The sequence below is a fragment of the Leiobunum rupestre genome, chromosome 2 (genome assembly GCF_980474605.1).
Source record: "Leiobunum rupestre chromosome 2, qqLeiRupe1.1.hap1, whole genome shotgun sequence".
Taxonomy (NCBI): domain Eukaryota; kingdom Metazoa; phylum Arthropoda; class Arachnida; order Opiliones; family Sclerosomatidae; genus Leiobunum; species Leiobunum rupestre.
The window spans coordinates 40,699,703-40,722,467 of NC_143385.1; the positions used below are offsets into that span (position 1 = coordinate 40,699,703).

General features: G+C 33.5%; 1 long non-coding RNA gene across 2 annotated transcripts; it reads right to left on the reverse strand.

Annotated features, from left to right (window-relative positions):
• Positions 1-18,910: 18,910 nt before the first annotated feature.
• Positions 18,911-19,822, reverse strand: LOC149957524 (uncharacterized). 2 transcript variants are annotated; one of them, XR_016478231.1, is made up of 4 exons: positions 19,780-19,822; positions 19,409-19,716; positions 19,200-19,244; positions 18,911-19,038 (listed from the first exon to the last, which is right to left on the reverse strand). It is a non-coding gene; the product is annotated as an uncharacterized LOC149957524 (long non-coding RNA). The 2 variants fall into 2 exon arrangements; XR_016478230.1 differs by having other exon boundaries at positions 18,911-19,082.
• Between the last annotated feature and the right edge of the window lie 2,943 nt (positions 19,823-22,765).

Genomic DNA, 22,765 nt, shown 5'->3' on the forward strand with positions numbered 1-22,765 from the left:
GCTTGGAAAAGTAAACGTGTTTCAGCTGGTATTCAATTAGCACAAATATAATTATGTAAATATATGCAATATTAAAGGGATACACCAGCGTTTCAATTCTACCAGTTTCCTGGGGTACTTTCCAGAAGAGGATCGGTCGTATCTGCTACCACAAAGTAAATTCCAACCAAATTTTTAATTGGGTTTCAATTACTTTGAAACTGAGTGTGCAGCTGGACAATGTATCTAATGGCGAAGTGGGCTAGATAATTTATGTGACAAAAACAGCTAATAAATTTTCCCTCCTACGGCTTTTAACATTTGTTGGCAGTTCATGGTGGTTTGTTGTGAAGCTAATAATTGAATATTAATCTTGATAATACTGTTAGGTTGCCATTTAAAAATATGTTGTGTTTTTACAGCAAACTATTAATGATACTTATAGGTTTCCATTTAAAAAACCTTTTCTCATGTCTCGGTGGAAGGATGCCATTAAAGGTCTCATATGGAATCCTAAACCATCGGACAGAATTTGTAGCTTGCATTTTAATAATTCGGATTTTTACCAACTTGGGAGCCAAAAGCAGTTACAAGATGATGCCGTACCATCTATCTTTAACAACGTGGTACGATACAGTAAAAATTGCCAATAAGCTATTTAAAAAACTATAATAATACTATAATAACTGATCTACAAAATGGGGTCATTCTGTTTTTAATTAGAAGTGTATAATATATATATATATCTTACGTGAAAAATAAGTATCTAGGCCATAAAAAGAAACACGTACCTGCATACGCTAAGCAGATTACAATAGATGTAATTTTTCTGCTAAACTATGGATTTCCTTCCTTTGCCTATTGTTGTAAAATGTAGAAATTACAGAGTGGGAGTATGTACTTAATTTCTTATAAACAAAATTTTGTCTCCATAACAAGTTTTAGAATACCACTACAAAGTATTTTGCTGGCTAGTTGCATGTTCTAGAACTGAATATTAGCAGTATTATATACTTTTATTTTATTGTAGTGCAAATTCCTATAAAATACTAATTTGAATAGCTCTGTAGAAATTGTGCTTATGAGATAAGTGAAACAATCAAATCATGAATAATGAATCACAAGTAAAATTAACTTGACAATTTGTAATTAACTTTAAAAATTTATCATAAACTTATTTTATATTGAAAGAAAAATTATAGTACCCAAAACAAATGGAAAATTTCAAATACTATAAGTATATTCCAATAAATATGAAAAGGTAGTGAATAGTCTTTTAAATAGAAAAGGGTTCCGCTGAGAAATCACTTATGTCAAACTTTTGGGTATATCACTTTAAAGTATATTAAGTACTTGTAAAATTAATTGTTTAAAGTAAGAAGCTAAAAGCTAACTACTAAATCTGATAATTATTAAGCTTTTATAATTTCTACAGCCAGAATTACCAATTTTGGAGTCTCTCATTCATCCTCAATGCACTGATTTGCCTACTATAAAGGTAAAACATATAGGTTAAATCCCAAGACACTAGACAGTCGTTGGAAATATATAAAATTTTTTTATTCAAGGGCGGCTCAAGGTAAAATTTTAACCCAGGCGATTTGTATCATCGCTATGTTCGCTAGTTAAATGGACCACCCAGTTCTTAAGCCACCCCTATTTTTACTGTATTATATATATATATATATATATATCGATATTAGATGTATGTGTATAATTTCCAATTCAGCATAAAAGAATAGTTAACCTTGGTATTAGCCTAGCTGATTATTATTGACGTGAACATTCATTTGTTGATCATTTTTTAAGTCTTTAAACAAGAGAACGTATTCAAAATTCAATGTGGAAAACAATCGGATTAAAACTAATGGATCACCAATAATGACCAAGGTAAGTATTTGAAATAAAATATTTAAGGTTGTTTAATAATTAATATAATAATAGTGTAGTTGAAAACCATTTATAATGTAAATAAGAAATTTTAAAACTAATTTTATTTCACTCCCATTCAATCAGAAAAATATTTAAATTTGTAGATGTGAATAGAAAAATGTGTTCATTTTTAAAAATCATAACTTTTTTTATTATAAAATTATTACACAAATGCATGTGTAATTGAAGGGAATATCACACAAGATCATTATTGTACCTGGTCAAATGAAACTACTTCCAAGATATTTATGGATACAGCTGAGGATGTGTCCCAAAAGCCCTCAAATAATATACAATTAACCGAAACCATATCCCAGGTATTAAAAGCACTCTGATTGTATGTAAAAAAGGTTTGGCAATAATACTTGGTAACGTTAATGAAAAATATCTTTGATTTTATGCCATGCAAAGTCATGTCACATAAAAGAAAACCTGTTAAACTGATATTTTTCTTTACTTAAAGGCTATGCAAGTGGATCAAATTGATAATATAGGAATGAATATAACATTACCAGTTAGGGTTTTAAAAATTAGATTAATTTAATTTTATATTATAAAGAATTATTTCTTTAATTTCAGGAACAATACATGGAGCACAGTGAATTTCTCCAAGAAATTGGAGAAATTCATAGTTTTCCAACTACTTCAGAAAATAACTTTGAGATAGATTTGGTAAATATTTAATTTTCTATATCTTTTCATAAGTCATATCATGGGGGGTTTCAAAATAAATGCTTTTATCAAAAAGTAGGCCATTGTTAATAATGTCAATTAGTAATGAAATGAATTTCCTATTAAAAATATACTGCAAAGATTGGTTTATGAAAAATAATTTTCTTATTTTGTAACAGATATCTGATCACACGTATGCAAGCTCATCAGAGATATTGAAACGACTAAGTATTCAAGCAGATAACAAAATTAAAAATCTAAAGAGGCTTCTCAAAAATTGTCGAAGAAATCTTCAAAGAAAGAAAAACAAAATTTATTCCATGAAATCTTCAAAGAAAGAAAAACAAAATTTATTCCATGAAAGAATTAATGGAGCTATTAAAACAAAATAGTTTCCTTGACACAGAAGCATATGATGCAATTGATTCCAAATTTTCTCCTGTTTCAATTAGTTTATTTAAACAACTACAAAAGAATAGCTCTAAATTTAATAATTTGCCATATCCCGAAACATTAAAAAATTTTTCTATGACACTGAATTTTTACTCACCTAAAGCTTACCGATTTTTGAGAGAACACTTTCAATTGCCACAGCCTTCAACAATAAGAAAGTGGTCAGCTGCAGTAAATGCAGAACCTGGATTCACTGAAGAAAGCTTCAATTTCCTCGAATTAATGTCAAAAAAATCGACAAGCCCTGTTCTGTGTTGCCTTCAACTTGACGAAATGGCAATTCGAAAACATGTTCAATGGGACGGGAAAAAATTCATTGGCTATACTGATTACGGAACTGTAGAGAGTTCTTCAGACGATGGAGAATACGCTACATCTGCTCTTGTTTTAATGGCTGTTGCGGTAATTTGTCATTGGAAAATTCCAATCGGATATTTTTTACTCCATGGTTCTCCAAGCTGGCTGTTAACTAACTTGGTAACCGAAGGATTGGTTCAAATATAAGATAGTGGAGTGAAATGTATCGCCATTGTCTGTGATGGACTAGCATCAAACCTGACAATGGCCAAAAAATAGGAGTAAATTTGGATCCCATAAATTTAATCCCGTCTTTCAAACATCCATCTGATGAAACCGAGAAAGTGTATCTAATTATAGATGTATGCCATGCATTGAAATTATTGAGAAATGCATGGCATGATAAGAAAATATTTTTGGAATCGGATCATATGACAGTAAGTAATAGCATAAGTTTGTAAGATGGTAATTTTTTTTATGGAAAATGCTACTCTAATCAGCTAGGCTAATACCAAAGTCAAATTGGGACTTATAAGAGCAGGTTATATAGCGTATGAGGGTGGTGGCCAGCCCTTCATGCCACACAGGCTAACCATGCATCAGCTTCATATACTTACTATTACCGTTAACCTCAGCAAGTTTTAATACAAAGAGAAACAGAAGATCTTGGGGAAAACCTCATTTAGCCAGTAGGGAGTTAACTTGCGAACTCTACGCAGAAGTGGTTCCGGCAGGGCTCCCATCAAGAATGTTTTAAATTATACAAATAATGGGACCTTAACATAGAAAATATTGAAATTGATAGGTACCAATTTGAACTCGGTGGAACAGATAAATTAACTGCCAAATGTTCTATTAATCATAAAGAGTTGCCCCAATTTCAGTAATTTTGCTCTTGTGTCTCGCATATCCTTTAACAGCTAAGTGCTAGGAGCCCATTGCCACTCCAAGAATAGCCGTCAGTAAAGTATTTCCTAATGTGACATACTTATTGAAGAATGTATTATAGTCTTTTAGTATCAGCATAAACAAATTGAATATTGTAATAACTTAATAATAATAATTTACTTTTTAAAACCTGCATTGCAACAGTGATAAACAGGAAAATTTTAACTACGAGGGAGGGTTAGCTAACTAACTACTAGCGTCCCTAACCTCGGCAAGTATTTATAGTAATAATCAGCTAGGCTAATACCCAAGTCACCACTACAGGCCTAAGCCATCTTGCGAGTTGTGACTTATGAGGCCTTGTAACTAATGGTCAGGTTTCTACCAGTACATTTAAACTATGTTAAAAAAATAAGTTTACCAAAATTTTATTTTAAGACGAAAAGTTTTTGCTTTATTACCTGATGAAATACAGAAAAAAAAAATCATGTTTTTGGGTTTCCATAAAAATATAGGAATCTAATCCAAATTGACTTTTTTTAAGGAAATTTCTTGGAACTCTGTAGTCAAATTACATAAAATTCAAGAAAATGAAGGAGTAAGAGCAGGAAACAAATTGACTAAAAATCACATTAATTATACAGCCTTAAAAATGAAAGTGAGTTTGGCTGCCCAGCTTTTCAGTGCATCTGTCGCAAGAGCTTTATTTTTCATGAAGGTGACAGAGCATGAAGATTTTCAAAACATAAAGCTCGAGGCAACAATCAAATTTATTTCCACAGTAGATAAGTGAGATTTACAAAAAATACATATTCCTTTTTTAAGGCAGAAATTATTACCTTAACTGAGGCAATTAGTGTAGCCCAAAGAGAGTATATAAAGTGCACACTTTTTCCTCCCGGTGTAAGAAATTAATTCCTGCTGTAAATATGAAATACTATAAAATATTTATAAAATATAGAGGATTTGATGCACTCAACTGCAGAAACCCTTTTGGAAAGGGATATAAATCAGCCTTAACGAAGAAGAACAAAAACATTTGGGAAAAAACTTTATTAGATTTGAAGGATCTGGTTTTGAGGCTTATGGACGAAAATGGAGAGCTACTGTGTGTTGGCGAGAGAAAAACCGGATTTCTTGGATTTGCCATTTCCATCAGCAGCATACTGGAAATACTTGGTCTATATATGCTCAAATAACGCGCCACTGAAGTAAATATATTCATTTATAACAGTAAATACCCAAAACCATAAGAAATGTCCATACATGTACACGTACATGTGCTAGCACAAGCTTCCTGCTGGTTTTTCAAAATACATTTTGAGTGGAAAAATAGTTGGCCCAATACGTCACAATAGTTACTTTTGAAACTAATAGATAGGAAAAATATGGTTTTAACCATTTGTAAATATTAATTGAATAATTGTAATTTTTCCATTTTATATTACTTTAGTCTCCAATTAGTCTCAAGATTTTTAAGTATTATTTAAGTATTAAAATTTGAGACCTGAAGTATGGGTTTTAGATACAAAGAAGGTAAATTTATATATTTATTTGAAACTTATCTTGCTCTCGTATGAGAAGACTCATTTTTGGGGACTTGAAAATAATTAATTGAGAGTAGAGGTCGGTGATGGTTAACTTTTATTCAATAGATAAAGCTCTAAAAATTATTCGTAAAACGTTTTATGGGTAAGAAATACAATTCAGAAAATTCTCCTAGGTACTTGTTAACATACAAACTATCTCAAGATCATCTTGAGCTGTACTTTAAACCATACGATCAAGATCTGGGTTTAATAATAATACAACTGCTGGTCAGTTTCGATCAGCATACAGGAAAACCCTTGTAACCAGACTAACACCCTCGGGAAGTGGAAACGCTACTCCACTTGATGAAACCACAGTAATACATTTTTACTATATTTATATCCTTAACTTTGGTATAGAAAAAGCAGAGGTTTAAAGTATCCATGGTCATTCAACTTCAATGTTTTCAGTGAAAAATAGTTGAACATAACACTCGATTGGACAACCTCTGCTTTTACATTATCTGATCCTCAATTTGACCAAATTTATATTATGCTACCATTGCATGCCAAAGTATAGCAACCTTTTGTGTTGGACTATATTTATTGTGTATTTATCATACATTGTTGATTTCATATGCAAATAAAAGAAAAAAATTAAATTTACATGTGTATTTTACAAAATATTTAACATCCATTCAATAAATTTACTACGCCTAAAGCTGTAATTTTTACTTAAAATTGGAACTTCTAGCTTTCAAATTTCAATATTGTTGAAAGAAATACACAAATGAATTTATTTTATCTAGGTGTTAGCCACCCCTCACCCACCCAAAAATCAACTGAGATATAATTTTACTTGCAAATTCAAGTTTAGTTTAAAAATATTTCATAGTCTCCTGCAGAGAAGAAAAAATAGTTTATTCTATTTCACTTATATTTTTTTCATCATAAAGGTTCCCAACTTAACTTCCAATCATGAAAACATTTAGATTGCGATGCTGATGAACCAATACCAAATTTGCCAGAAATCAGCAAATTCTGCAAAAATGTATCAAGCAACATAGCAGGTAAAATCAGCAGTTCAATAACATGAAATCTATAATGAAAAACTTACCTACAACTTTTTATTTATTGTGAGTTTTTGTTTGTAAAACAGGTTGGCTAGTAAGAACACTATTGCCAAAAATTAAATGTTCTACGTGCAAAGCAAGTTTCACAACAGAAAAAGGAAAAGTACATGATTTTGAACACCAGGAAAGCTACCAACTAATTGATGTTAAGGACAATGGTGGATTGATTTATCCATCACCAGAAGTTATAAAAATCTGCTCAATAACAGAAGCAATAATTAAGCACAGTACAAATCAACCTGAAAATAATTCAAACTTAACAAAGAGGATCCAAATCGAAGTAAAAAAGCAAATTGTTGGATCATCTGTTTTCCAAAGCTTAGAAATGCACATGTTTGAAGAGGAAATGAATCCAAACCATCACCTAAATTGCATGATCGATTTAATATCTGAAAAGTACATCAACTATCGAATGCATCACCTATCTAGGCAACAAAACGAAAAACTGAAGGGACACGCCATACGCAAAAAATTAACTAAATTAATTCTATTTAAGGGTCATTAAAAAACTGCTATAAAACTCTTCAAACTTTGTAATTTGGTTTTCACTTTATTCGAAAACTCATTAATATAATTTGTGGTATAATAAAATATCACCGTTGTAAAAGTTCAACCTTTTTCTACGGTAATGAAAGATACACTTGACAATGTGACACATGAATTTATTGACCATACTAAAGTGAATTAATATAATATTTATGTTAATTTTGTAAAATTGATTTGAATTTGTTTTAAAATATCTAAACATGAAAATGCCCCGAGTAAAGGGTTAAAAATGTATATATGTTTTTGTTTCCCCAAATATAAGATAACATGTAGAAACTGTATGTTGTGTAATACAATTTTAATTTATTGTATTATATACATCTATTTGGGACACTACCTATGCACGAGATAAAAGTAGCGTTGCTGTTTAGTCGGGTTGTGCCGGGTTTTAAGTAACAAGAAACACGGCCGGTCTCGACACATCGGGTTAAAACCGACTAGGCGGCACTCGTAGATAAAAATCAAGGGATTTCGGTCCCCTTTCTCGATTTTTTAGAAATTTTATGATGTGAAGGAAGATTTAAGATTATAGAGGTATCTAAGTTCTTATTTTTTATAACATTGTTTATTTGGGATGATTTATGACTGCAGACGTGCACATTTCAATAAACCAAAACTAAAAACAATGTGTGGATAACTAGCTATTTTCCCTTTCTTAGTACTATGCGTCCGATCATTCCAGGATGATAGCTATATTAAAAGTTAAAAGGAATCACCTATGGACTGCATTGTAAAGGATGATAAAATTAGCGAATAACAAATTTTAAGAAAATTTAAAACTTACTAATAGCTTGTACCGATAAGTCTTCGAAAAAACGAAAAGACGCGAAACTCGGACCAAATAGATCTTCAAGTGTAAAACTAAATTAAATTAAAATTTGAAAAGACTTACAATCCCTAAGGTGAGTGGCGTAACAGGCTTCGAGGGACCTCTTGTTCAACTATCCTCCTGCTCTATCTGCCAACCCCTTTCAGGTAGTCACGGCTTATTCTTAACGTTGCTGGTGGCGCCCCTTGATCCCGGTTTTGATCTATCTTTTTTTTTTCATGTGACGTAACACAGGTCCCTACATCATTAGTAATTTGATACTTCCGAAACAGATCATCATCGAAGTAAATCATTTAAGAGAATTTCCCGATATGGCAATTGATTCTGGAAAGGTTTAAGCACAAAAGCTCTTGCAGGACGTCGGAATCGATTTAACACTTGCCGATTTGGATAAATCAGAACTGAGTTTTTTAAAAGGAGATTTTTGGACTGCAGATAATGAAACTGAGCAGTTCCTTGTAGCTCCTTATATTGCGTCAAATGATGAGGCGGATGGAGATGACTTAATACTAAATAATGAATCATCGACTCTTCAAGTTGATATAGATATCCACCCAAATAGTCTGTTAAGTTTTCAAAAAATAAAGATAAAACGTTCGATATAATTAGGAAAACTACGGCTCTTTGGAATTGAATATCATTTTTCAAATTTACCAGAAAAAGGCAAAGCTTTTCTAAAAATGCAGTTAAGACTTACTAATAAAGCAGCCAAAGGCAGACATTTCATAAATGAAGAAAAACAAATGTGCTTAGCTCTACATTTCCAGGGTCTGAAAGTTTATAGACAACTGCCTAAAATGTTCCATTTACCAGCTCCAAGAACTCTAAACTCGTGGTTAGAAAATGTTCCTTGCCAAACTGGGTTCCAAAATGAAATTATCGAACTATCAAAGTTGAAAGTTCACACAATGACTGAAGAAGAGAAACTCACTATTGTAACTAGATGAAATGGCTTTAAAGGAATGTCTGCAATACGATAAAAAAGCTGATTCAATTGATGGACTTGAGGACTACGGAACTTCTAGGACTTCAAACTATGCGAATCAAGCTGCTGTTTTCATGATATCAGGAGTTAGTCATTATTGGAAACAACCTCTTTCATACTACTTCGTTGAAAACTCCTTAAAGAAAAATATTCTTCATGACATTTTAATTGAAACTGTGGAAAAATTAATTGATATCGGATTTAAAGTTAAAATTGAAAAATGTAACCAAGGTGCCAATAATCAAGCAGTTTTCCGCAGACTCAATATTAGCTTAAAATTTTTGAAAGAAAAATTGGACTATTTTAAAATGATCAAAGTTATTGACTGTAAGAGGGAACCACCGTGCATTAAGGGCTGGAGGATTGCTATATCATGTTTGATACAAATGAGTTCAGACTTATTTGACAATAACCAACTGATATACATTATAACATCGAATCTAAATCAAGATGTTCTTGAAATTTTTCAAAAGCTAGATCTTTGACTGGTAGTAATGATTATCCCACACGCCAGCAATTTAGGTTTACTTTCCGTAAGCTTTTATGCTCGTCATTGTTTTCCAAATCTGACAGGTTGAATTGCAAGGAAGTAGACGCACAATATGTAGTCAAGTTATCTGAACTTATGGATTCTAATTTATAAAACCCTTTGAATAAAATAGATAATGTAATTAATTTTTGTGATCATATATATAAGTGTAAAGAAATTCAAACCAAAGTGCTTATGTTTTTCATAAAATGTCGTATTCATCGTACTCTCTCATCATTAAATCAAGAACACATGGAAATTAAATCAGCTATGAGAAGAAGTGAGGGTCAAGACAGGAGCGAAAGAAAAAAATCGGAAACTTGCAAAAGTACTACACATTTAAACTGAACAACTTATAATATAATGAAATTCATATAATTTCTAAATAGAAATATTGTACAAATATTGTAACTTTTTACTAGTTTTTAATTATTTTTCAAACTGATACAATAAGTGGTATTATTCTGTTATCAATAAATACCCAATTGAATTTAACATAAATGATGTCTTTGATTATTGAGAATTTATTTATATATATATATTTACCTTCAATAGTCCTTTGGAAAACGAATATTGTATTTTGCCTAGTAAATTATACCGATTTACTAAATCGCAATACATACTTCCATCTTGGAAATTTATCAGCCAATCAAAAAATTGGGAATTCGTTATTCGTATTAATTTTTTAGTTGGGTGCGCTCACTCTCAGGTGGAGCTAGTGTTTCAGTCTGCCGAATTTCCTATAGAGATGCCTATCCTGATAACTGTATGTAAACCAGTCATCACGGCCAACTTTGATTTCTCGCGCATCTCTCGCGCTACAGCGGCCATCTCATTCCTTGACGTTTCTGTGTTAACCTATGAGCAAAAGATGTCTATGACGTCAGCGCCCCTAGCGGATTATTATTTTTAGTATAGTTTTTACATTGCAGACAATATAACCACCGAGCGTGGCGCTGACCTCCTACACATTATAGTACAGTTTATAGGGGGAAAATCCTTGCTCGCGGAATTTCGACGAATGTGTTGGCCGTAGTAGCCAGCGTTGCCAGACGTACGATAATTATCGCACAGTGCGATAATTTAATCAAAATTTTTAGGGCGTACTATAATTTTCATGGCGTACGATATCGTACCATTATTTCGATAATTCTGCCTCAACGTACTATAATGTACGATAATCTTTAGATTTTTTTAAAAACCTACGAACGATTTATATTTTATTATTAATTTATATAACTTTTCTACTTAAAAATGAATGATATACATTTTCTGTACGCGTAGTCCAGAGTGTGAGTTTATTACTCCTAGCTGTTACCGCATTTTTTAAAACATTTTTAAACATATTAAGTTCAGTTAATAATGATAATAGACATTTTGTTTATTTCCCTGAAATAAAACTCCTGTAGTGCTTTAAAAGATCATCTAAATTCAACGCATTTATGTATGAATTAAAATTTATCGCCAAAAAGAAATGTACGATAATTTTCCAGGAAAATCGATAATTTTGTGGCCTAGATACGATAATTTCAGATTTTCGATCTGGCAACGCTGGTAGTAGCGCGAACAGCGCGTGATCAAAGTTGGCCGTGCAGTCATCCATGCCGTAACATCAAAAACAGACACCGCCATTTCCATGCCAGCAGCCGGGCTGCAGCGTTTCAACTTCCTACTGAATGCTCATCGCCCTGCTGTAATTTAATTTAACTGATTTTAAAAATTTCTGTGGGAAGAGCGGATTTCTACCTCCTAGAGGTTTAAAGAAACCTTAATGCGCTCACAGAATGTCGGAATAAGTTTCATTTTAAAAATAATTCAAGAATTTAAACCATTCAAAACGACGCCTGCATCTTTACTAAGCCTAACCGATGCCGGGCCACGCCCGACAAGTTTGACTACAGTATTCCCAAAAGACCTTCATAAAATGCAAATTTTTTAAATAATATTATTGAATTTAGAGAATATTAGATGACATTTTATTATCATCAATAACACGATGATTTTTGCAAAATTGCACCAGCCGTAAATGAAGAGGCTACGTGGCTGCGGATATATTTTCTGTTATGAAACTGGACTAGTGACGGTGGAATGTTTTAAAACCTAAACTACTTATTCCACTTCATGGTTATGATTCATATCTCGAAAAATAATTTGATCAATCGGTTCTACGGATTTTGATCGGAAAGGGGGCCCATTTTGGAAGACATTTAAAGATATTCATTGCTTTTACCTTTTCACGTTTTATCTTATAGTGGTATTTCGGTTAATACCCAACTCTTAAATGGGTTTTTGAAATGCAGCAGGCCCGGCGCGATAAATTTTGAGGGCTTGTGCAAAACTTGGTTGCGGGGCCCTTTAAATAATAGTAGTTCTAGAAAACAATTTAAAGCATTTTTTAATTTTAAAAATATTTTTTTTATTAAAATATTTTGCGTGACCTTTTGGTTGCAAAATCTTTGATAAATTCATCATAGTTAACAGTTTTAGCTACATCATTTTCTATAGATAATATTGCTAAAGATGCAAGACGTTCTTGATTCATGGTTGATCTTAGATAGTTTTTGTATCAATTTTAATTTAGAAAATGATCGCTCGGCGGATGCAACTGATACAGGATGTGTTAAAGTTATTAAAATATTAGGGTATACGTCGTTCAAACTATTTTCAATCAAATACTTTAACATTTAATAACTAGTTAAAACAGCTAGGAATAGCGTTCCTAAATATTTTTAGTTCAAATAAATCTTCGCCATCGATATCTCTTTCTAATACAATTAGTAAGTCATTGCAACTTCTGAGTAATTCATCCTCATCTAGATCTTTTAAATTCGACGATAAGTAAATAAAACCAAATCTATCTTTTAAATCATCCTATAACTGAAACCTAGTTTGCATTGACGATATTGCTTTATCTACTATTTTATAGCAGTACTTTCCTCTAAAAACGTCCTCTCCATTTAATAAATTATCAGTTCCCTTGTAATCAAACCTTTCCTTTTTTATTCTTACGCGAAACTCATTAAATGTGGCGTCTATATCAAGTTCTCTAGCTGTTTCTTTGGCTGCACTAATCGCGTTTTCTAAGCCAGAATTTCTGTACTAGCTATATCCATGGACACTTGCATTTTGCATTAACTTGCTAACAAAGTTTACTTTTGAAAGAAGTTCATTCCATATATTTAAACTAACAAGGAATTCAAACCACTGCAATTCTTTTAAAAGCCCTTAACCCTCGGCTTTAACTTTGTTGTCTTTCGCATGTATGACAACTTCCTCTAAGGTCTTCACAAATTTTGGCACTTGAAGCCTTATAGCTCTAACACTGTCAACCCTACATTCCCACCTTGTTTCAGATAACGGCTTAGGGGAAAGATGATTAACATGTTTTTTTCAACGCATCCCATCGCGCAGTTGAAGCCGAAAATAAAGTATACACTTTTTGTAATACACCAAAAAAACTAACCGCCTTCACTGAGGTTTTCGTAATATCTCCAAGCATTAAATTCAAACAATGACACCCACATGGGGTAAAAAAGGCTAGAGGATTTTATACTAATATCCGCGCTTGTACACCTTGATGGATACCTCTCATACTTGTACACCTTGATGGATACCTCTCATATTTGCCCCGTTATCATAACCTTGACCTCGACAATCTGACAACTTTAAGCTTAACGAGTCAAGCAACTTTTTTATTTCTTCCGTTAATCCAAGCCCCGTGGTATCGTGAACAATTATAAAACCCACAAAATATTCCCTTACTTCCACCTGGGTTCCATTAATCTCAACAATGCGTAATATCACTGATAGTAGGATAGAATAGTACTTGGCTGCTATTATGACCGATACAATTTTATCTATTTTTGTTGGCCATGCTAACAATTAATTCGTTTTGAATATCATGTGAGAGATAGTGCTTCCCTTTATTTCCACGGGCATGGAAGAAGTATAGGAAGGGCAACTTAATAGAAAAAGGGGTAGACTAGGCCACCTGTTAATCACATTTGGTACTACAAAATCATATACAATAATTGTAATTTTTTGATTAGACGGAGAGCGATTTAGGCTTCAAAATGGCGGACTCCATATCGCCGACGAAATTGAATACCCAAAGATGCGCGGCTCATTCTTGCGAAAATTCTAGAATTAATAATCCCCAATTATCCTTTTTTCGCTTTCCTTAAGATTTACAAAGGTGAGGTTTTTTTTTTGTAATATACAAAAAAAGTTTTCTGCACTTATCACTCTAAAAATTCAGTTTTAAAACTAAATCGCGGCAGACTTTTTTTATCTCCATTCCACTTCCCTTCGATTTTGTTCGTATGGACATCTGTTCCGAAGTCTTTGAAGGCCACAGAATGATTGACCTTCAAATGATTATCATTAGGATTTTGGTCTAGTCGGTCGTATGCCTTCCAGCAATCGCTATATATTGTTGTATTTGGTTTTATCCAATGTTCTATTAAAGGAATGAGAGTGCTGATGCCCCTTTTTGCTACCGGTACCATAAAGTAATCGCCAGTTTCCCTTTCGATTCCTCCAAAAACCCAACTGCCTTTCACCGGGTGACCTCTGTTTTGATTCGTCTATTTCGACAATTTTTCCTTTTCCTATTTTCTGGCTGTTGTCTATTGCCGTGACAACGGCGACTTCTCTTACGAAATTAGCCCAGTCGGTGATGGTATTTTTATTGAGGCGAAGGTGTTTGGCTGCGAATGAATGGCTAACATTTTCGCATATGACATAAGTCATTAAAATATTCTCCAATGCGTAATTTTGAGCGTTCAAACCATGAATTTCGTCTTATTGAAAGAGATTTTGAGCATTGCTTCCTTTTTCCGTTTTCAATTCTCACTTTTCTACATCGCCAAGACTTCACTTTATTTCTTAGTTCTTTTTTTGATGTTGTTTGCAACTTCATTAAGCTACCGTATTCTTCACATTTTCTACTTTTGGCTATTAAATTATGTTCTGCCGCAAATTCAATAGCTTTCCCTTCATCCTTGCAAATTTCATCGTGAAATTCGAACAAAGTCATGTCGAATACCTCTTCACTTTCTTCTTCCTCACTTCCATTAGTTATAGTATCGATATCCTCAATTTCGCTTTCTTCTTCACTAACTGGAACACGCTTCCGAAGACATTTTGAAAATGGCTCCGTTGTATAAGAATAGCTATTTATATAACCTATCAAACTGGTAACTATAGCGCCGGTATCGTATAAACGTTCAATATGCGCGGCTACTGCCACGGAGGCGTTAAAACGTGCAAATTCCATTAAAGGGCCCCACCGGCGTTTGAATTTCGCCAGTTTCCCCGCGCGAATTGGCCTCTTATCATCCTATGACGGAGGCCATTATTACGAAATATCTTTGTATTGGCCTCTGTCCTAGGACAACAAGTGTCCTATGTTAGAGGCCAATACGAGTTTGACAGCTTTGCGGCATTTTTAAAATTAAAATTTCTTTGTACTCAGTTGTTTTTCGGATTCTTGAAAATTCTCGCTTCGTAATACGGAGTTACTTTGAAAATTATAGATAGCTTGGAGTAAACCGAGTAACTCTTTTACCTGCTGTATTTCTGAGCAGCAATCTATCAAAACTAAATTTGGACGGTGGGCGTAACAATGTATATAGGACAAGCACCACCTACCGCGTCTTGCATACGAATGTTCACGCCATTTGCATTTCCTAACATAACACTAGCACCGTCGTAACTCTGTGCCACACATTTAGTAATGTCTAACCCACTATCCGATAAAATATTTATTATTCCTGAAGTAATAGCTTCAGCGTTGAATACGTGTAAATTCAAAAATCCCAAAAAATGTTCGTTTAATTTACCTTCAAGTGGGTATCGCACACAAAAACTTAGTTGCTCTATTCCACCATTATCTTTTGATTCGTCTGCTATTACGGAATAATATCCACCAGAGTTGATAATTTCATCAGCTATTTTTGTTTGAACTAATTTAGCACTAATATCAATTAGTTCGTTCTGTATCGAGTGATATGCGTATTTGGCGTAGTTTGGCATTTTTTCAGAATGTGTTTTGAATTCTCGACATTTCAGCTTTAACATCTCCAAAATTTAAATAAAGTTACCTCGGTTACTAGAAGCGTCGTTTTCATTCCCGTGTCCTCGAAGAGCTATATTTTGCTAGGCGCAAAGCAGAATCACTTCGACGTGCGTTTTAAACACATTTCTGTTTAAATTCACGTGATCTCGATGATTGTAATCAATTTTGTAAGCAACTGAACCGTTATTTTTCGCGTGAACGTAATCTAAATATTTTGCACGAGCTTCTTGACGGAACGATTTTTCGGACGTAAAGTGATCTTTCAGCACTTTGCTTAAATTCCCCCAATCATTGAATCCGGAAACTAGCATTGTATCAGTAGATCTAGCAAAATGCCGACAGCAAAAGCCATACGTTTTGTTCAATTTTACTGAATACTCCAACATTTCATATATATACCAAAAGGTACTGAAGCTTCTATTTTCTGCGTTTCTTGGGTAAATTGATAAAACAGGACGAACTGGCAGAGAATCTTGGTCCAAACTTATGTCTAAGCTGTCTTTTGTAGAAATAGTTCTACTAGTTGATATCCTCAAAGTGTTATGATCAGAATTTATTTGGTTTTTCACTGTACTTGAAAGTTCTCCAGTCAAAATGACTTCGTTGCTGGTGCAAGTGGCAGCCTCTGTTATCATTAATTCTGCTTCAGATTCAGCGGCAAAATTTGGTTTCTCAGTTGAGGAACTTATGTCTTGCAAAGCAGGGGCTGAGTGGCATAAGAAAGGTTTCATCGACTGTTTCTGGTTCTCAATGAGGTTTTTATTTTTCTTCATTTTATCGCGTTTTTTGGCACCCGATTCGTTTTTTCTTTAAAACTACTTCCATTTTCCAATAAAATGCCTTTTAGATGTTATTATAAAACTACAAAATCACGATTATACAGTACCAGCATTCCGAAGGACCGTACTGTCTTTTTACAAATACGCTAAGGAACTGGTGATTTTATTCTACTTACATTCCCACCCCGACCGTCAGTTCACTCTACTCAATCGTCATACGACGTCATTTTCTTAGAATCTGTATATACTGGCTACGCTCAACGATTGCTCAACGGATTCAATCCGTTTTCTTAAAAAAAAAAGTCCGTTGACCAACGTCACCCGTAGGGTGTTACTGTTCGGTTTATTTTGAAGTCCGGTTTCTTAGCTCATTGGCGTCGTCTACTTTTTCTGGTCATGAAAATAAGTGAAAAAGAAAATTGTTGTTTCTATTAGTTAATGAACTTGTTAATGATGATACATTAGAAGAAAACGATACTAATTTGGTACACCCTAAACTCTATTTAAAAATAAATAAATTACGGAATCGCAATTACTACTGTATTGTTAAATACTGCTAAGCCTAGGTCAATCCCGGTGAGTATGACTGATTATATTGAAAGTGTTATCCCAAATTATACCCCAACAGACTTTAAAAGTCACTTTAGGATGAGCACAGTAGCAGTTGAGGTAAGATAAATAAGTTAAATTTTAAGTACATGTATTAAAATCGTATCCTTTTGTTTCTGTAGGATCTACTCAATATTTACGGTGCCGCCATTGCAAATGAAAAAGAGTTTGTATTGGTGTCTGTGGAAGGGTGGCGGATTGGTTAGCACTCTTGCCTCGCAGCAAGAGGAGCCCGGATTCGATCCCAGCTTGTGGCACTGGGTGAAAATCTGGGAACCACTCCTTCCGCGTTGAGCTTGCAAGTTCTCTCCCCGTCCGTCAAAGGGGTTTTCCCCGAGTACTTAGGGACGCTCAGTAGCGGCGCTAAGGGTGGGCTGAAGTGGGCTTTAGCCCCTCTGCATTTCTGAGAGGGGCCACATATTCATAATTAAGAGGCCACATATTTTAATTTATTAATTTTCATTATCTCTAGAAATTTGTTTTATTGCCAAAAAAGGTTTTTCTGGAAAAAAATCTTTCAAAATCAATTTGTTTACTCAAAAAGGTAGTAGACCATAAACAGATAGATTCGGGAGGAAGGTAGCGGAAATTGAGAGAAAGTTGAAAAGAAAGGGGCTTATGGGACTTTAGGGAAATATCCCAGGCATGCACGTGTCCCCTCCAGGTCGGATACAAGGTCAGTAGGGGGTTCAGAAAACGCGAGGAGAGTACAACAATAAAACGACGTTGCTCTTCTCGCTTCCTGGAAAATTTTGAGTTTTTTCGATTCCACCACTTTTGCGAAATATGGTCGATCCAAGGTTCCCGCACAAAATAATTAGCCCACCTGTGAAAAAACCTTAGCGCTGCTACTGGGGACGCTAGTATAATTTCCCCTGTATCGCTGTTAAAAGGGCTTCAGGCCTGTTGCGATGCAGGTTTCAAAAAGTAGATTAATATTATACTAATTGTTTTTATAAATTAATTCCATTAAACAATAGGAATCTGCAATGAATCACTAATGTTTATTGATGCCTGTGCTGGGTGGCCAGGGTCAGTGCACGATGCTAGAATGTGGAGGTCCAGCGCCATATACAATTGTTTAGAACATTCATCCCGTTCTCTAGAAGATGGCCATATACTTGGTGACAGTGCTCATCTACTTGATTTATTTAGTATGACACCGTATAAGGACAATGGCCGTCTAACGGCAGTGGAAAGAAATTACAACACAACGCACAGTTCAGCTCGTCAAATGATTGAACGTACTTTTGCCCTATATAAAGGACGTTTTCGACGTTTGAAATATTGGGACATGTTGCTAGTACCACAAATATCGGAAGTCACTATGACGGCATGCGTCTTGCATAATTTCATATTAATCAAAGATGGTAACACTGATATTGAAGAATATATTGGTGAGATTAATTTTGGCAACGTAACTGCACCAATTGGTGGAGAAGATATAAATGCAAATGCAGCTGCTGGTAAAACAAAACGCACCAATATTACACGTGGGAATTAAGAACATTTTTTTTAAATGAAAGACACTTTTTTTACTTTAAAATAAACATTACATATTCAATATCGCATCAGTCAATTTGGCTAATGTTTCATTTTTGGCATCAATTGTTTTTAACAAGTTATAACAACTCAGCTTGAAATTGTTTTGTTTGCTCCTGTAAATTATTTTCATCCATGATGAAAACCATTCGGGGGCTCCCGATTCCTTAGCGTGCTTTTTTTAGCCCTTTTAGTTGCCTGATCTTGTTCTTTTGAACTGATGGAAGAAGTTGAGGGTGTTGAAGGCCTACTGGTGTCTGGGGAAATTGGAGTAACTATATTACTTTCCGAGCTAATGTACCTACAATATCAAAATGTTAGAAATCTGTTTATGAGTAACAACTATTTATTTAAATTACCAATAGAAGCAGAAGGCGAAATAGAATTAACAATAATGAAGATTTGGATAATGATTTACCTAGAATGTAGTCATTGGCTCACCAAGGTTGTAGAGCTTCTCAAGCTGCCAAAAACATTAGAGATGAATTCATGATTTTTTTGTAATGAAGGTGCAGTTGATTTTCAATGGGGTAAACTTAATGATTATTGAAGTAATGAATTAAAATAATTTATTTTGACATTAGTTTGTGTGATTTAAAAAAAATCATTTAAAATATATTTATTCACCATCAGCCACTCCGTGATTTTTATCAAATATCATTTTAATCCTTAGTTCATCTGATAATTTACTGTCCAGGAACCTCATTTCATTTGCCATAAATGTTGCAAAATAAACATGTCCATCTTTCACATCTGATGGGGGTGGAGAAAGTTCATCAGCGTTTAAATTAGGATTTGCTGGACTCGGGTGTTGTTTCTGTACTATCAACTGCATTGAAACTTAAACTCGAAGCTGTACCAGAGCCTCCTGTACCATCTTGTTCGAAGCACTGATTACCTTCTGGAGAAATCTAATCTGAATTTCTTATAGAAATCTATTAATTAAAGAGAATAGTTAAACAACTATCCTATATTGTTTCCTTTTGGAAAGTCGTTACCTCTGTTGAATCAGTTATGAACATAATGTTGCTTCGTTCTTTCCTAGGTTGCAATTAACTTTTTATGAATTAAATATGATAAAATTCCCAAGATGGTTCATAAATATCGTCAGTTCCAGCTCCACTTTTTTTGAAATTAGAACTTTTCTATGTTCTCTCAAAAAATATGTCCTAATGCCTTCCCATCTTCGTTTTTGCGTCATAAACTGAAAAAAAAAACCATAATAATAACATTTAAAAGATAATAAATAATTACTATACACGTAAAACTGGTATTATTCATCATATAACATAAATAACAAAATGCATCACCTACTAAACACAATCTAATAATAAATATAAGAGAAATATTAAAATATTATTTACCTGTACACTGTTTAAAAAGTCTTCGACCGGTGAAATTTTTGCCCTCTTTTTAATTCTGCTAGAAAACTATAATAGATAGATCGATGAAACCAATTGCAACTATTATTTATTTTCCAATATCTTTCGTTATTTATCGGTTTCGTCCGCCAAAAATTAATAGTTTTGGCGGGTACCGTCAAAACTCATTTTTGACAACTTTTTAAATATTGGTTCTACGGCACTGACTCGCGCGTTTTTGAATTTACAATTTTCGATTCATATTTAGAAAGTGGAAAAATTTTCCCTCTACCACCAACGGTTGAGAAGTTATCGCGTTTACAAACTTTCGTCGAAATTGGGAAACACCTAAAATGCATCAAGCGATTATTAATAACGCAACTTCGACAGCGATCCAACAACATATATTTAATTATAGGCCGGTTTAAAAAAAAAACAAATCCCAAGAACAACGTGGCAAGTGGTTTTAGGAATATCATTTTTTATACGCTAAAGCTTTTAAAAAGCTATTTGCGTTAGAAATTGTTTATAATAATGGTTACCACAATTTTAAGAAGTGATTTGTTCCTTAGCCATAACTTCCAGCAAAATGTATTCCAACCAACACGCAACTCAGGGAAATGCATTGACAAATTCAAACCCAAATATCACTACTCTAGATTTAGATATCACGGATCATATAATAATTTATGTAAAGAACCTTCATCTTGGTAAAAACAACAAAAAAATCCAAATTAGAAATCTTAATCAAAACAATCTAGATAAATTCGCGTCAAAAATCTCTAAAATTAATTGGACCGACTTATATGATCTTAACTTGTGTTAACGAAGCATATAATTATTTAGAAAAGAAATTAAAAAAGAATATAATTACTGTTTTAAACTAATAACTGTTACAAAAAAAACCATACATGGGTAACTAAAGAAATAAAAGACATGATAAAAGAAAAACAAACTACAAAAATTGGCGAAACGCCAACCCTAGATCGAAAATATTAAAAACTATACCAGCTTCCGAAACATAACTAATAATAATTTAAAACGAGCCAGAAACAATTATTTTCACCAAAAGTTAAAAGAAAGCAAAAGTCCGAAAGAAAAATGGGAAACGATCAACTTTTTAATGAATAGAGAAAAGAAACCCCAATTAGATATACCCATTTCCTCAAATAATATGAACAATTATTTTACAGAAGAAATCCCTTCCCATTCAAATAACGAGCCCTTAAATATACCAAGAAATCCATATACTATGAGCCTCTTCCCAGCTACACCTGATGAAATCCGTTCTATAGCAGCATCTATCCCAAATAGCGCAGCTACCGGGTTTGACGAAATGAACACAAAACCTCTTAAATTCATACTTCCCTATATTCTGGTACCGATAACCTTCCTGATTAATCTCTCGTTCAACACCGGCAAGTATCCGGATGCCCTTAAGAAAACTATAATCACACCAATGTTTAAGAAAGGCGATATAGCAGACAGCAAAAATTATAGACCAATATCGATTCTACCTTTCCTCGCTAAATTATTCGTCAAAGCTTTCAATAATCGAATGCTTTCCTTTACCACCAAACATAATCTATTTTCCGACTCCCAATTCGGTTTCCGAACCGGACTTGGAACGCCAAATGCAATATCCGAAGCATACCACTCCATAATTAATTACTTAGATAAAAAAGAAATTTGTGTTGGTGTGTTTTTAGACCTCCGGAAAGCATTCGATTCCATCCCTCATAAAAACTTACTAAGAAAATTAAACGACTTGGGAATAAGAGGTGTGGCCGGTAGCTGGCTTGAAAGCTATTTAATCAATAGAGTATGCTATACCAAAGTGAACGGTGTACTATCTGAGCCCAGAACGCTAAGTAATGGTACCCCACAGGGCTCAGTACTATCTCCTTTACTTTTTAATCTATATCTAAACGATATCACGGACGTTATCAAATCAGGATTAATACTGTACGCAGACGACACACTATTATTAATGGGGGGAAATGCGTCGTTACCATCATGCACAAAGTAAATCTTGCATTAGACAAACTTAATACATGGCTAAAAAAAATAACCTAACACTAAACCTATCAAAAACAGAATATATAATTTTCAGCAATATAGGAAAAAATACAAACACCTCTATCGATTTAAAAATAGACAATCAAATACTAAACAAAGTACAAACTTACAAATACCTCGGAATTGTCTTCGACCAAAATCTAAACTGGAATGCCCATGTAAATGAACTATGTAAGACATTGAGAACAATAAGCGGAATTATGTACAAATGTAAAACAATAATGACCCACAAGATATTAAAAGAAGTCTAATATACACTATTGAACGCAAAATTAAGCTATGGATATTTTACCTGGGGAAATACAAGTAAAAATAATTTAAAAAGAATAAGTGCTCTCCAAAAACGAGCAATACGCGCTTTAAACAATGCCCCCTACCTAGCTCATACAAAAGAATTATTCCTAAAAGACAAAATCTTAAATGTTTACAAATTATATGATTACTTATCCATTTTATTTTTATATAACGATTTTCATGGTAAACGTAAAATTTTACAACCAAAAATTAAACCTATAAATTCTAGAAATCCAAATAAATTCATTCT